Raw genomic sequence first — 15,050 nt, 5'->3', positions numbered from 1 at the left:
GTTGGTTCTACCTCTCGTAAGGAGTGTCTTCCCGGGTCAAAATGAATGCCTCCATTTGTAAAGCTTAGAGCATAAGCCATAAAACCTACACCTGGTCAGGCTGGGAAAAAAATGGATATAAAAGCTCTCTCGTGATTAGAAAAAAAATTACAATAATGTATGCTTTCATATCTATTTTTTCTCTAGCTTAAGCTTTTCTTTTCATTCTCTGGTGAGTTCCCTGAAGACTGGGAGGTGTTATTCTTTTTCAAAAACATTTGAAAAAGACCTATATGGCATTTATGTCCCGACTCAGCCCGAAGCTGGATAATGATAATATAGGAACAAATAATAAAAGGCACAAAGGCTCTCACGATCTTCTTACCGTTGGCAGGAAGAAAACATTCCCAGCAAAGGTAGTACCTGAACTGGGTTTGTAGGAACCAGAGAGAAAACGTGGGGGGGTGGGACAGGGTGTAGGGGACTGGATAGAAGTGTCTGGAAGAGTGAAGGGATCGCACCAGCATCAGGACGTGGAATCCTGGGGGTGACTCGGAGGAGCACATGGGTGGGAGAGGGTCTACCCAACCCAAAAGGATCGGTGAGTCAAGGGCTCATGAAACACACTCTCAGGCAGCACTTAATAGTGTTACAAACCCATTAAGTTTCTTCCAGGCTTGGAGGATAGATAATTTGTCTTTTTCTTTTCTATTGAGGTCTTAACCTTGGTTCCAGACCCCTAGCCAGTTTCTCCCAGACCCGGGGAGTGCACGTTTGTCTACATTGCTGCAGGAAACATAAATGTACCCGGAAGGAAAATGAAGCAATAATAAACAAAGGATATTTGAAAAAGAACAAGGAACTTTTGTATCTAGATATTGAAACATTCACTCAACAGTTTGACACAGCTTTAGAACAGACCTTTGCCTACATAAGAATCCTGGTGTGGGATAAAGGTGGTGTTTAAGACTAACGATAAATTCTTAAAAATGTGTTGACAACATACATTATGCATAAAAATACATTTCATGTAGCCAAGAATTCCAGTGTGTCTAAAAATAACTATAGAGAAGAAAATAAAATAGATAGAAAAAAATCTTAGATGGGAAAAAGATGACCTAGATAAGAGCAAAACCTTAGAACTTATACAGGAAAACCACAGATATTCAATGAACATTTCCAACTTTTTGTTGTGTAAAACCACATGAATGACATCAAAAGATAAACCACACACAGAAAAACCAATTGTAACACACCATAGCAAAGATCAGAATGAGCTGCGCCCTCCTCTCTGAAAGATTCTCTTTGGTTCCCGAGTCTGGGCGGCAAGTCAGGAATGCTGTCGTCCAAACGGATCTGATTCTGGGTAGAGCAGGGAGGGTGCATCTAGAAAGGGGTCTCTCAAGACTTTCTCAGATCTACTTAATTCCAGAGTTTAGGCGGCAAAAATTCAGACCACAAGGGATACTATACGACAGCTCCATTAGAAAAATACCCCCACAGACAAGTGAGCAGTCACAGGAGAAATTAGTGGCTAGCAAACATGAATGAACATTCTCAGTAGTAAACAGAGAAATACTGATGAGAACAGTAAGCTACCGTTCTTTTCTTAACCCATCAGATGGGCCAATATAAAAAATATTGCTAAATATTGCCGGTGTTGGTAAGGGTGTGAGGAAGCTACTGCATAAGTGTGAATCGATGACAGTTAATTAACCATTCTACCTCTTGGAAATCTATTCTATAGAAATACTTGAACATATGCAAAGACATATTCCAGGATCTTAACTGCAGCTGCCTATAATACTGAAAACCTAGAAACAACATAAATATCAGTTATGGTAAATCCGTAGTATGAACTATCATACAGCTACTAAGAGTGAGGTAACTCAATACAAAGGGGCATAAAAAGACATAAAGTAAAACACCAAGTCATGATACGTTATCTGGAGCATGATCACATCATTGGCAAAGTAAAGAAATAAATACGCCCTTCAGGTATGTTTATGAGTCGAATATGGAAAAAATACAACAGAACTGCCATCAACTACAGCACAAGAAGGTTTGAAAGATACAGATCAAACTGGTAACAATTTGGGAAAAGGGTGTAGCTATAGCAGGGGAGGGAGTGCCCTCTAAATGGATACTCTCATTTTTCCCTGAGCAACTGAACACACATACTGACGCGTAATTGACAATGTTACGCTAGTTTCTGGTGTATAACACAGAGCCTTGATATTTACATACACCGTGAAAGGGCCCCCCCCTAGTAAGTCCGGTTCCCCTCTTTCGCCTTATGATGCTATTAACGTACAATACATCTCAATGAGTTATTTATTCCGGAACCTGAAGTATGCACGTCTTAACCCTCTTCACCCACTTTGCCCTCCCTTTCCCAACCACCCTCCCATCTGGCAACCACCACTCTGTTCTCTGTATCTGTTAAGTCTGGGTTTTGTTCTGTTTCGTTTTTCAGATTTCACACATAAGTGAAAGCACACAGTATTTGTCTCTTTCTGTGTTCTTTCACTTAAAATACACTCAAGGTTCATTCATGTTGCAAATAGTAAGGCTTCATTCTTTTTTATGGCTGAGTAATATTTATATATACTACTCAGATGGCTGAGTTATCAATCGATCAATCAACCACATTTTCTTGAGCTATTCACTCACAGATGGACAGCTAGGCTGTTTCCATCATCTTGGTTACTGTAAATAAATCTGCAATGAACACAGGACTGTACAGATTATAGTGTTTTCATTTTCTTTGGATAGACACCCAGTATTGGAATTGCTGGCTTATAAGGTTGCTCACTTTTTAATTTATTGAGGAATTTACACACTATTTTCCATGGTGGCTGCACTAATTTACAATTCTACCAATAGTGCGAGAGGGCTCCCTTTTCTCCACACCCTGTTATTTCTTGTCTTTTTGAGAACAGCCATTCAGACAGGTGTCAAGTGAGAGTTCATTGTAGATTTGATTTGTTTCCCTGATGATTGGTGATGCTGAGTCTCTTCTCATGTACCTGGACGTCTTTGGAGAAACATCTATTCAAATCATCTCCCCACTTTTTCATCAGCCTGTTTCTGCTACTGAGTCGTGTTAGTTCTTATTTCGCCCACTCAGTGGGCTGCCTTTCCTGTTGCTGATCATTTCCTTTACTGCACAGAAGTTTTAGTTTGATGTGGTTCTATTTATTTATTTTTGCTTTTGCCACCCTTGCCTTTGACGTCAGATCCAAAAAAACTATTACTAAGACCAGGATCAAGGAGCTAATCACCGCCTATGTTTTCTAGGAGTTTCATAATTTTAGGTTGTACCTTCAAGTCTTGAATCCATTTTGAGTTGATTTTGCATATGGTATAGAGCAGCAGTCCAGTTTCATCCTTCTACATGGAGCTGTCCAGTTTTCCCAACATCATTTGTTAAAGACTGCCCTTTCCCCATGCTCTACTCTTGCCTCCTTTGGGGCAAATCAGCAGACCAAAAATGCATGGGTTTGTGTCTATGCTCTCTACTCCTTCCTACTGATGTATGTGTCTGTTTTTATGCCAATATCATGCTGTTTTGATTACTAGAGCTTTGTGGTATAGTTTGAAATCAGGGAGTGTGAGACTCCTTGGCTTTGGTCAAAATTGATTTGGCTATTCAGGTCTAAAACCTTTTTGGAATTATTTCTAGTTCTGTGGACAATGCCATTGGAATTAAAAATTTTTTAAACATTTCTTCATCTTTGAGAGACAGAAAGAGACAGAGTGCAAGAGGGAGGAGCAGGGAGGGAGGGAAACCCAGTATCCCAAGCAGGCTCCAGGCTGTCAGCATAGAGCTCAATATGGGGCCTGAACCCACAAACTGTGAGATCATGACCCAAGTCAGACGCTCAACCAACTGAGCCACCCAGGCTCCTGCCATTGGAGTTTTAATAGGGACTCAATGAATCCGTAGATTGCTTTGGCTAGTATGGACATCTTAACATTATTCTTTCAGTCTTTGAGCATGAAATATCCTGCTTTTTGTCTCTTCGATTTTTTTCATGAATGTATTGCAGTTTTCAGTATATAGGTTCTTGACCTCCTTGGTATTTTATTCTTTTTGATGCAACTGTAAATGGGACATTTTCTTGATTTTTCTGAGTCTAGTATTAGTGTACAGAAACACAACTGATTTTTACATAGATTTTGTATCCTGTAACCTGAGTTTTTTTTTACTAGTCCTAACAATTTCTATATATGGTATCATGTCATCTACAAGAGGGCAGTTTTACTTCTTTCTTTCCGATACGCATGCCTTTTGTTTCTTTTTCCTGCCTAACTGCTGTGGCCAGGAACTCCAGTTACATGCTGAATAGAAGTGGTGAGAGTGGGCATCGTTGTCTTGTTCCTCATTTCGGAGAAAAAGGAGGTTGTTGGAGAACAATGTTTGCATGGTCTCGAAGTACTGTACCTCACATTTCTCTAAATCACAAGGAAAATAAAGACACCCTTGAAAATAAGAAAAAAAAATATATGAGTATCATCTTATGCAGGTGATTAAATGGAATCACCAATAGCTGGACAGACCGATGCTCTGGGCCTCTTGGTGTGAGAAAGCAGGAGGGCCCGTTTCTGTTGTTAGTTTTCTTGTCCGATATGTTTAACTCATACAATGTTTCCATAAGGAAAAAATCAGTGAGTCTGGACTATGGGATATTCTATAAGAAAAGCAACCTGCTTTTTTAAAAAACAGTGACATAAAAGTCAAAAGAGTCGTTACTCTTTAGAGAAGATGAAAAAGATCTGGCAACTAAACATAATGAAGGAATCTGACTGCATCCCAGATTAAACCCCCTTGTTCCCCAAGATGTCATTAGGGAAATATTGATGCATGGGAAGTTTCTTGGGTGTGGTAACAGTACTCTGATTAGGTAGAGAATGTCTTGTTAGGAAATGCATATTGAAGTATACCAAGGTGAAATGCTATAACATTTATGATTTACTCTCTGGGTGCGGATGTGGGTATGTGTATGTGTAAGAGAGGGTTTGAGAAAAGCAAAGAGGGTTAAAAATTGATGAATCCAGCGGCGCCTGGGTGGCTTAGTCGGTTAAGCGTCTGACCTCAGCTTAGGTCATGATCTCACGGTCCGTGAGTTCAAGCCACATGTTAGGCTCTGTGCTGACAGCTGGGAGCCTGGAGCCTATGTTGGATTCTGTGTCTCCCTCTCTCTGCCCCTCCCCTGCTTGCACTCTATCTCAACAACATTAAAAAAATTGGTGAATCCAGGTGGAGAGTATACAGACTGTATTCTCCTTTCAAGTTTGCCTTTTCTGAAGTCCTAAACATTTTCAAAATAAGAAGTTAGGGGGAGGGGCACCTGGGGGGCTCAGTTGGCTAAGTGTCCAACTTTGACTCTGTGGTCATGATCTAGCAGTTTGTAAGTTCGAGCCCCGCGTCGGGCTCTGTGCTGACAGCTCAGAGCCTGGAGCCTGCTTTTGATTCTGTGCCTCCCTCTCTCTCTGCCCCTCCCCTGCTCACACTCTGTGTTTCTCTCAAAAATAAACAAACATTAAAAAAATTTAAAAAAAGAACAAAGGGAACTAAAGAAAATGATCTAGTTCTCGCCTCCTTAGAAGAGAAGAAATGCTTTTCCCATTTTTCTTGCCCTCTTCCTCCTTTCTCTCCCTTTTCAGAGAAAGGGTAGAAACCACCAGGCGGCGATCAGCTAGTCTGCATTCAGGTTTGCTAGGCCTTTTGCAGTCAGAGGTTTTCCGGGCAGCCAACTTCTCTAGGACTTACACTGCCTCTTCCGTGTGAAAAATTCCATTGTTTATACTGTCTGCAACCAATAATTTGGTCTGTATGCTGGTGATTTCCTTAAAAACAGCACCGACATGCTTTTGTTCTGGACGCAGACAGCTCTGCTTTACACGTGACCTTTTTTCTTTTTTCTTTTCACAGCGTGAGCTTCTCTTTCAAAATACAGACTATTCTCCACAGAGACAGATCCAAAATGGTTTGTCTGCAATAATCAAAAGGTCTTAGTACACTCTTAGTAAACTGATCGTTTATTTCCATTTAACATCTAATATCGCTTAACTTCAACAATTTATCTTTTAGGTGAGTAGTAAAGAGCTTTTCAAAAGTGCTTTTATAATAAATTTCGATAATGGGAATCTAAATGCTTTATTAAGCAACAGCAAGGTTTTGAGGAAAATAAAAATCATACACGAACGGTGACTTCTGGCCAAAAGGTTAGGTCGGGGTGAGGATGGGAATGCGCTTGCTGGAGTGGGGTCTTGAACTTAGAAATCTTTCATTTTCTGCCCTTTCACAAATGAAAATAATCTCTCCAATGCTTAGAATTCTTTTAAGTTCCTGGGTATGCAGTCTACTACTTTAGAGTCTGAAATTTCCGTGTATTCGAGGCTTTGCATTCTAAAAAAGAAACGTGTATGTTTTGACACATTTTTAGAGTTGGGAGATCCGTTAAATCAGAGAAACATAAAAATGAGAGAGAAGTGGCCTATCCACGAATCTGGCCAGTCCGCTGGCGTTCACTACAATGAGATCTGACCTACGTAAGGTTTCTAAAGAATGGCTGATACACGACAGTGACAAATGAATACTTGATTGCATGCACCTCCATTCCCCGATGGGAAGCTGACAATCAGGTCAAGGTTTTAGGAAGCCTACAAGTTGCCAGGAAAAGGATGTCTTACCCAGAGAGAGTCCTGTGGACAGTTACCCCTCCTAACATTGCTTTTTCTCTCAATGTCTGTGTCCCCACACTCCGGGCCAGGCAGGAAATCATGTCGAGGCTGCTTACTCACTGTTGGCAATAACAATGAGGGACTCGATAGTACTTTGCTTTTCATGTTCCTTTGTATTTTCTACACCTGCAAAGCCCCCAAGTTTAAGAGTTAATTAACTTGTGAGACTAAAGTACCTATTTACGGGGTGCCTGGGTGGCTCAGTCAGTCGGTTGGGTGTCTGACTTCAGCTCAAGTCATGATCTCGCAGTTCTTGCGTTCGAGCCCCGCATCGGGCTCTGTGCTGCCAGCTCGAAGCCTGGAGCCTGCTTCAGATTCTGTGTCGTCCCCCCACCCCCCCCGCCCCGTTCCTTCCCTGCTCACACTCTCTCACTCTCTCTCAAAAATAAATAAACATCTCTAACAATAAATAAAGTGCTGATTTACTAGTTGGAAATCTATGAATAGACCTCTTTATTGACCTTACAGAAATAAAAAGGATGGTAAAGAATGCTATGAACAACTGTATAGCAACAGAGACAGAATGAACAAATTCCTGGAAAGACGCAAACTACCAAAATTGACTCAAGAAGAAATTAAAAATCTGACTAGATCTACAATAAGTGAGAATGAGAGAGAGAGAGAGAGAGAGAGAGAGAGAGAGAGAGAGAGAAGTAATTTAAATTACCCAAGAGTAAAAGGACTATGACCAGATGATTTTGGTGAATTCAACCAAATACACAAGAATCAGTACCAATTCTTCTCAAACTACTCCAAAAGAAAGAAGAAAAGGGAATATTTCCCAATTCATTCTATGAGGCTACAATTAACTTGAACCAAACACAAAGAGTTCACAAAAAAACTACAGACCAACATCTCATAAACACAGACTCAAAAATCCTCAACAAAAGACTAGCAAATTGAATCCAGCAACATATAAAAAAAAGGGGCCATACACCATAAGCAAGTGAGATCCATTCCAAGAGTGTAAAGTGGGTTTAATATTGAAAAAAATTAATGTAATATACCACACCAACAGAGGAAGAGGGCAGGTCCCACACGATCATCTCATTAGATGGGGATAAACACAACACTCTTTCAGGATAAAAACACTCAAACAAACTGGAATACAAGGAAACTTTTCCAGTCTGATAAAAGGCATCTATGTAAACCCACAGCTAACAAACACCGTATTCAGCACTTCCTTTCCCTTTAAGATGGGGAACAAAACAACAATGTGTGCACGTGCCCCTGCCGGGACACCGTACGGTAAAGTCCAGCCAGGACAATTACAGCAGAAAAAGAAATAAAAGACACCCAGATTGGAAAAGAAGAAGTAAAATTATCTCTATCTGCAGACGATGTACTCTTGCATAGAGAAAATAATAAGGAATCCACTAAGAATCTATTAAAACTAGTAAGTTCAGCAAGATTGCAAGGCACGAAATTAATATACAAACATCAATTGTATTTCTGTATCCTAGCAATGATGAAATTAAGAAAATTCCTTTTGCAGTTACATCAAAAAATATTTAGGGATAAATTTAACAAAAGAACATAACTCTGTATCTGAAAATGATAAAACATTATTAAATACCTAAAGAAATGGGAAGATTTCCATGCTTGACAGAATATAAGACTTCAGTTTGAAGACTGACACTTTCTGACTTCAAAACTTGGTATAGGGCTGCGGTGTGTAACTGCAGACATACAGGTCAATGGAGTAGAAGTTACTTTAGAAATAAACTCTTACTGTATCATTAATTGATCATTGATATGATTAATTGATGACTAATTTGACCAGGGTGCTGAGACAGTTCAATGAGGGAAAGAAAGTTAAAAAAAAAAAAGAAAGAAAGAAACCGGAAGGCACCTGGGTGGCGCAGTCCATTAAGCATCTGACTTCGGCTCAGGTTCTGAGCTCGTGGTTTATGAGTCTGCTCGTTCTCTCTCTCTCTCTCTCAAAAATAAACATTAAAAAAAAAAAGAAGCTGGAACAACTGGCCATCCACATGCAAATGAATGAAGTAGGACTCCAAAAAGTAACTCAAAATAGATCAAAGACCTATGTGTAAGAACAGCAAAACTTTAAAACTCTCAGAATAACAAAAGCATGTTTATCTTCATGATCTTATATTAGGCTATGGGTTCACAGCCGTGACACCAAAAGCACAAGTAACAAAAGAAAAAAGCAGAATAAATTAGATTCACAAAAACAAAGACATGAACGTCCAAAGTTCAAAGGGAACTATAAGGAAGTAAAAGGGTGCCCTACAGAATGGGTGGCAAATAACACATTCGATAAGGTATGTATATCCAGAATATATAAAGAGCTTTTAACATTCAAGAACAAGACAAATAATCCAATTAAAAAATGGGCAAAGGATCTAGACAGGCATTTCTCTAAAGAAGATACACAAATCCAAACCACCATTAGATACCACTTCACACCCACTTGGATGACAATAATCAAAAAGACAAGCACATGCTGACAAGGATGTAGGGAAACAAATCCTTATACGCTGCCGACAGGAATTCAAAATGGGATGGCAGTTTTGGGAAAGTTTGGCATTTCCTCAAAATACTACACCTAGGGTTACTATATGAGCCATCGATTTCACTCCTGGGTTTACACTCAAGAGAAATGAAAATACAGTGACATGAAAACTTGTAATCAACATTCACAGCAGTGTTACTTAGTAACAGTCAACAAACAGGAACAATCAGAATGTTTCAACTGATGAATGAATGAAGAGTGGTATAGCTATACAATTTAACAACAAAAGGGAATGAAGTACTGACGCGGGGTGGGGGGGGGACAACGTGAATGGACAATGAAAGCATTATGCTAGGTCAGAAAGGACCACATACCATAAGATTTCATTTACATGAAACGCCCAGAAGAGGTAACTTGAGAAAATAGTACAGTAGTGGTCACTCATGGCTGGGGGGTCTGGAGGGAAATGGAAGTGCTTGCAAATGGGATGGCGTTTCTTTTCAGGGCGAAGACAAAGTTCTAATGTCAAGTGTGATGGTGACTGTGGGATTCTGCGAACACACTAAAATCCACTGAGTTGTCCACAACAGGTGAACGGTTTGGCATGTGAATTACAGCTCAAGAACACGGTTCAAAAAATGCTAAGAACAGAAATAAAGGATCTACTAACTGGTATCAGACGGCTGGCAAACTTAAATCAAAACTGTTCTATAAACACCGAGGAGTCCCCCAAGGACAAATTTTCCTTCGAATACAATACATACTTAGTTCCTTTGGGGAAAAAAAATAAGGAAATTGGGTATTATAGGTAAGTTTCCCCTCTGTTAGCAAAACGAAAACCAAAAAATTCACGAAGAAAAACGTTTCCGTTTCTCCGCTGTTACTCTAACAAAAGCTCCAACAGAGACTTGATTGTGAGTGAAATACCATATGCAGATCATGACTGTAGGGCTTTCATCAAAACAAAAACAATGAAAAATATACTAGCTGCTATGAAACATTTCCTAAGGATGCAAAAAGGGGCTCCAATCTGTTCTTGAACTCTTATCCCCGGTCAGAAACCTTCCAATAGGTCACTTCTCCGATTTCAGAGAGCTGCCTTCAAAACTCACACGGAAGCCAGGCGTAAGCAAACTAACACATCAAGGGCAGACAAAGCCCAACTCTATGCCTCTTCTTGTCACCGACCAGAAGGAACATATGAACAGCGGCACATTACTGCCAGAATGTTTAGAATTTACATGATGCAGAGGAGATGTTTTTCCTTTGGCGTATGTCTATTTTTTCTGAATGAATTCGGGGAAAAAAGAGGGGAAAGACTCCAGGGGGAGATGGTCACAGAGAGAGATGCCCTCCAGAGGTGTCCGCTGGGGTGGGGCTGCCTCCCTCTATTATTAGAGCACACGCAGGGCCGGCTGCCCGTGGGCAGACAGGCGTGGGAGTCACGGTCAGCCAGCACGCCTCGTCAAGTCCTTCAGCCCAGGCTTTGCAGACAATATGCACGGTGCCCATTTTAAGCGGGGACTTAATAAGACAACTGTAAACAAAACGAAAAACTAGAGGACCGAGCCTTTTCCTGAAGAGTTCAGAGGTAACAGTCCCCACCGTTATGTAACCGCTCTCTTGCCCTCGTGCAAGATTTCTGAAAGTAATAGTAGGGGTCCTCAGTTCTTCTCAGACAGGGTTTCCATCCTTTGTCTTTGCTTTAAAAAAGTATTCACTCTCCTCCAAACACTTTGCACAGCATCTCTGGAGTAAGCATCTTTCCACAAAGCTCAACAGAGCTTCTGGAATCTGCTGTGGAAATCCTTGCTTTTGCAGAATGCCATAAAACACGGACATTTTCCAGAAGGAAAAAAATATATACACAACATGAACTCCCAGCCAAGAACATGCATCCACGAAAAACAAACAAAACAAGATGCTGAGTTGACATGACTGGAGGTAAGTAGGCAAGACTTCCGTTCACTTCTGCTGGCTAGGTCTTCGCGGATTTTGTGGTCTCAACAGCAGCAGGTGCCAAGGTCGACAATTCCGTACTTGGGGAAGATGGATCAGCAAGAAGAGATTCACCCATAAGCCGTACGTGTGAACCAGGAACCACCACTTTTATTCCTAGAGCTTGGGCAGAGTGTCAGAGTACAGCCAGAACCCAGAGGACTCCCCCAGATTGGTCCCTCCCGGGGTCCCATGGGCTGATGCCGGGGCCTCATCGCACAGAGCCCATGCCAGGCGAGAGAGAAGGGACCCAGGACAGCACCCCGTCAGCCCAGTGCCGAGGGAGAGGGGCCCTCCACTGACTGGGTGAGAAATCAGAGGTTTCTGCCAGACGCCACCACACGTAAGCCCTCCCTCAGACCGAGACACCAGCCGCGTCCCTACAGCACATCCCCACTGACCACCCACCTAAATCATCTGGACAGAGGGTGCCATGTGGTCAGCTTTCTCTAAGGCACCCGCTCCCTGGGGGTCTGACAGGCAAGCCTGCCGCGTCCTTGCATCCCGGCTAGGTCCCAAGGACGTGGCTTCTGCTGCACTTGACTTCACTACAGAGCTATCGCTTGGATTAAAAAAAAAGTCGATCCAAGTATGACGCCCATACAGGTAGAAGAATCTTGAACTACAGTGGAAAAGACACTGGGCTGAGTGTCAGGAGATGGGAGCGCTTCGCCTTGGTTTCTTCCAACACATGTGACTGGGAATTCTTGATGGTCCCCAGTCGGTCTCAGAGAGTGTGTGGATTGCAAGTCAGTTCCTGGGACCAGAATGCCTGGCTCAGACTCTGTCTTCACGATTTGCTAGGTGTGTGACGTGGGGCAGGACACTATCTTCTCTGGCCCTACTTACAGGATGGGGATGATTCATAAATAGTGAACACCATGTGAAGTCCTTAGGAGGCTGCCTGACCCCTGCGAGACAGGAAGCATTAGGAGTAGCAAACGTACACTCCCTGACCATGTGAGCCCCCAGTGCTGCCGTTTTGCCTACCAGGGAACGGCTGTACACTCCTGTAAATATGCAGATTACTTCCAGCTATCCGATAGTTCTCACTATCCTCAAGAATCTCTGAGAGTTGATGCCAAATTCCCAAGAGCAGTGACTCATTACAGTGAATAGCAAACAATGGCAGAATTAATTTGATTCTACTTTAGGAACCCTGCACACAATTATTTATACTCTTGAGAAGCACAGATCAGAGCACGAGGTCTCCGCAAGTGCACCCGGGGTTCGCAGGGTGCCCACAGACTCACAAGGAGCAAAAGCGAAGAGCTGGAGAGCCACACGTCACTTTGGCCCTGGGCCCTTCTCCCAGTGCTTCCTAAGCATACAGAAGAGAAAGGACCACGGGTCTGCGCTTAGCCTCTTCCGACACCAACGGCCACTGAAGTGTAGAGGGCTTTCCAAAGTGTTTTAAGTATTAATGTGATAAAAGGTAAAAGGAAACCCTTCACAGGAAACCTATCATCCTAAAATACATCGATAACTGCAATTACTTTTGAGCTCAACCTTGCCTCAATGCAAAAAACTGGCCTAAACATGTCCATTTATCACTTTAAAGCACTGTTTACAGAAGCGAATTGACTGTGGCATATTATAGTTCTATATTAAAATGTTACATTATTCTTCTGAAAGAGAACTTCCATTTAACTTCATTTCAGTCAGTGATTTGACTTATCAATTTAATACAGTTTTCTGCTTCCTGTTGGAAAGCAGCAATGAGGATCCATGCTATCTCCCTAGTCTGGAACTTAAAACATTTAATATAACCACTTCAGTCCCAGGCCTGACTTCCTTAAAAGCTAGTATTAACGGATCCAGGTATAAAGTATGACTGTGCCCCCCCCCCCCCCCGCCGCAAAGAACGAGTGTTTATGTGGGTTAAAGCAAGTGTTTTACTTAATTCCCATTAAAAAGGTGCTTAGGGAAAAGAGAAGGCATTTCAGTTACTGAGTTCAAAATTAAAAATAAACCGTGAGGAGCGGAGACTGTGGGGTAATTCCTATCGTGCCATCTCCTATAAAGCGGTCTGTGATTGTCATACCGCCTGACTACTGTAGGAGAGCTTTTTGATACCACTGGATTGAGTCCCCGATAATCTTACAGCAAATGCTCCATAATAGTAAGTCATATTAAAATGCTATCTATAGAGCCTTAGCATTAGGCTAATCATAAAAAAGAGTCAATAAAAACTTGCTGAAGGAACTGAGACAGACCACTATCTTTTCTAGACAAAACCATACGCATCCAGATGTACCTGTTAATTTGCTTTATTTGGTAAGAAAGATGGCACTAAATATAGATTCTATTCCATTATCATTATTTATAAGAACATCCAATCTTTTCATTACACAGAGAGTATTACCTAAAATAAGCACAGTGGGGTGCCTGGGGGGCTCAGTCAGTTAAGCGTCCAACTTTGACTCAGGTCGTAATTTCATGGTTCGTGGGTTTGATCCCTGCGTCGGGCTCTGTGCTGACAATTCAGAGCCTGGAGGCTGCTTTGGATTCTGTCACCCTCTCCTCTGCCCCTGCCCCCAAGCACCCCTCCCTCGCTTGTGCTGTCTCGCTCTCTCTCAAAAATGAATAAACATTAAAAATTTTAATAAATAATTAAAAAGGCACATTACTCACTTTCTGCGTCCTAGAGAAAAAGAATCTTCTCCTAACATTAACATTTTCATTACAATGCTATCTATAAATTGTTGATAACCTCAGGTATTAAGCCTTGATCTTTGAAAGTAATTTCTCCTGATTACAAAAGATTTGCCAGTAATTGTTTAGTTAATAGTGTTTCAAGTTTGGTAAATGTTCTGTAAAGCTTTTTTTTCAGAACAATGTAACCAAACTCCCTCCCTCCCTCTCTCCCTCTCTCCCCCTCTCTCTCTCTCTCTCTCTCTCTCTCACACACACACTCTCCCCCCAGGGTATGTTTGTTTAAGCAGAACTATTGAGCTTGCACCCTCTTTCATTCTCAAGTCCCAGTTTTGCCGAAACATTTTAAGGTTAGTCCAAGGCTGGCCTTCCCAAAGAACTTTACTTTGAGACTTAAAGCTCCTTAGCACTGTCCTGAAATGCACGAGTGTGAGTACACAGCAGTACACACTTACAGGATAACCTAAAACCAAGGAAAACGTGCTCCTATGCACTTCACATAACGCTAAAGTTTCCTCCCCTTTATCAACTAGGCAAACCAATTTTTAAGAAACCAACTCCTGTGCTTGTCAAGGGACCTAATTTTCAGGACTCACCAGAAGCTACACAGAATCACTGGGAATTGTTTTAAAGGAGAAGAGAGTTTTAAAAGTCAAATCAACAGTGAACCGAATGCTCCTTGAATATGTATAAGACTAAACCTGTTTCACATAACCTACAGTCTGACTCTACTAGCGATGAGAAATGGATTAGAGGCAGGGCACTGTCAGCTCTTGGTCCTGAAACCGTGTCTGCACCAGAAATCTACGTTCTTGGCAAATGTTCTTGTTAGGCAGTTGCTTTTGTTGTGCTAATGGCTCATGTCAGATATTTTGGTAAAGTCTTGAAACTTCTTTCACAGCCTATCTATACTTGACCAGCCCCTCTGGGTTGGGCTCTAAGCTGAACGAGCCTGAGGCTGGGCTCTCTTTAATTCTAGATCCTCCAGGAGCACCGGGGCGGCTCAGCTGGTTAAGAATTCGACTCTTAATTTTGGCTCAGGTCATGATCTCATGGTTCGTTGAGTTGGAGCCCCTCCTCGGAGGCCCAGGAGTACTGACAGTGCGGAGCCTGCTTGGGATTCTCTTTCTCTCCCTCCCTCCCACCCTCTCTGCCCCTCCCCTATGTGCGCTCTCTCTCTCTCTCAAAATAA

General features: G+C 41.9%; 1 protein-coding gene across 3 annotated transcripts in view; it reads right to left on the bottom strand.

Annotated features, from left to right (window-relative positions):
• Positions 1-15,050, bottom strand: part of DESI2 (desumoylating isopeptidase 2) — a 40,688-nt gene that overhangs the window by 12,217 nt on the left and 13,421 nt on the right. The gene's annotated exons all lie outside the window — the stretch shown is intronic.

Source organism: Suricata suricatta, chromosome 3 (genome assembly GCF_006229205.1).
Source record: "Suricata suricatta isolate VVHF042 chromosome 3, meerkat_22Aug2017_6uvM2_HiC, whole genome shotgun sequence".
NCBI classification, from domain to species: Eukaryota; Metazoa; Chordata; class Mammalia; order Carnivora; family Herpestidae; genus Suricata; species Suricata suricatta.
This window is presented reverse-complemented; position numbering and strand designations above follow the sequence as displayed.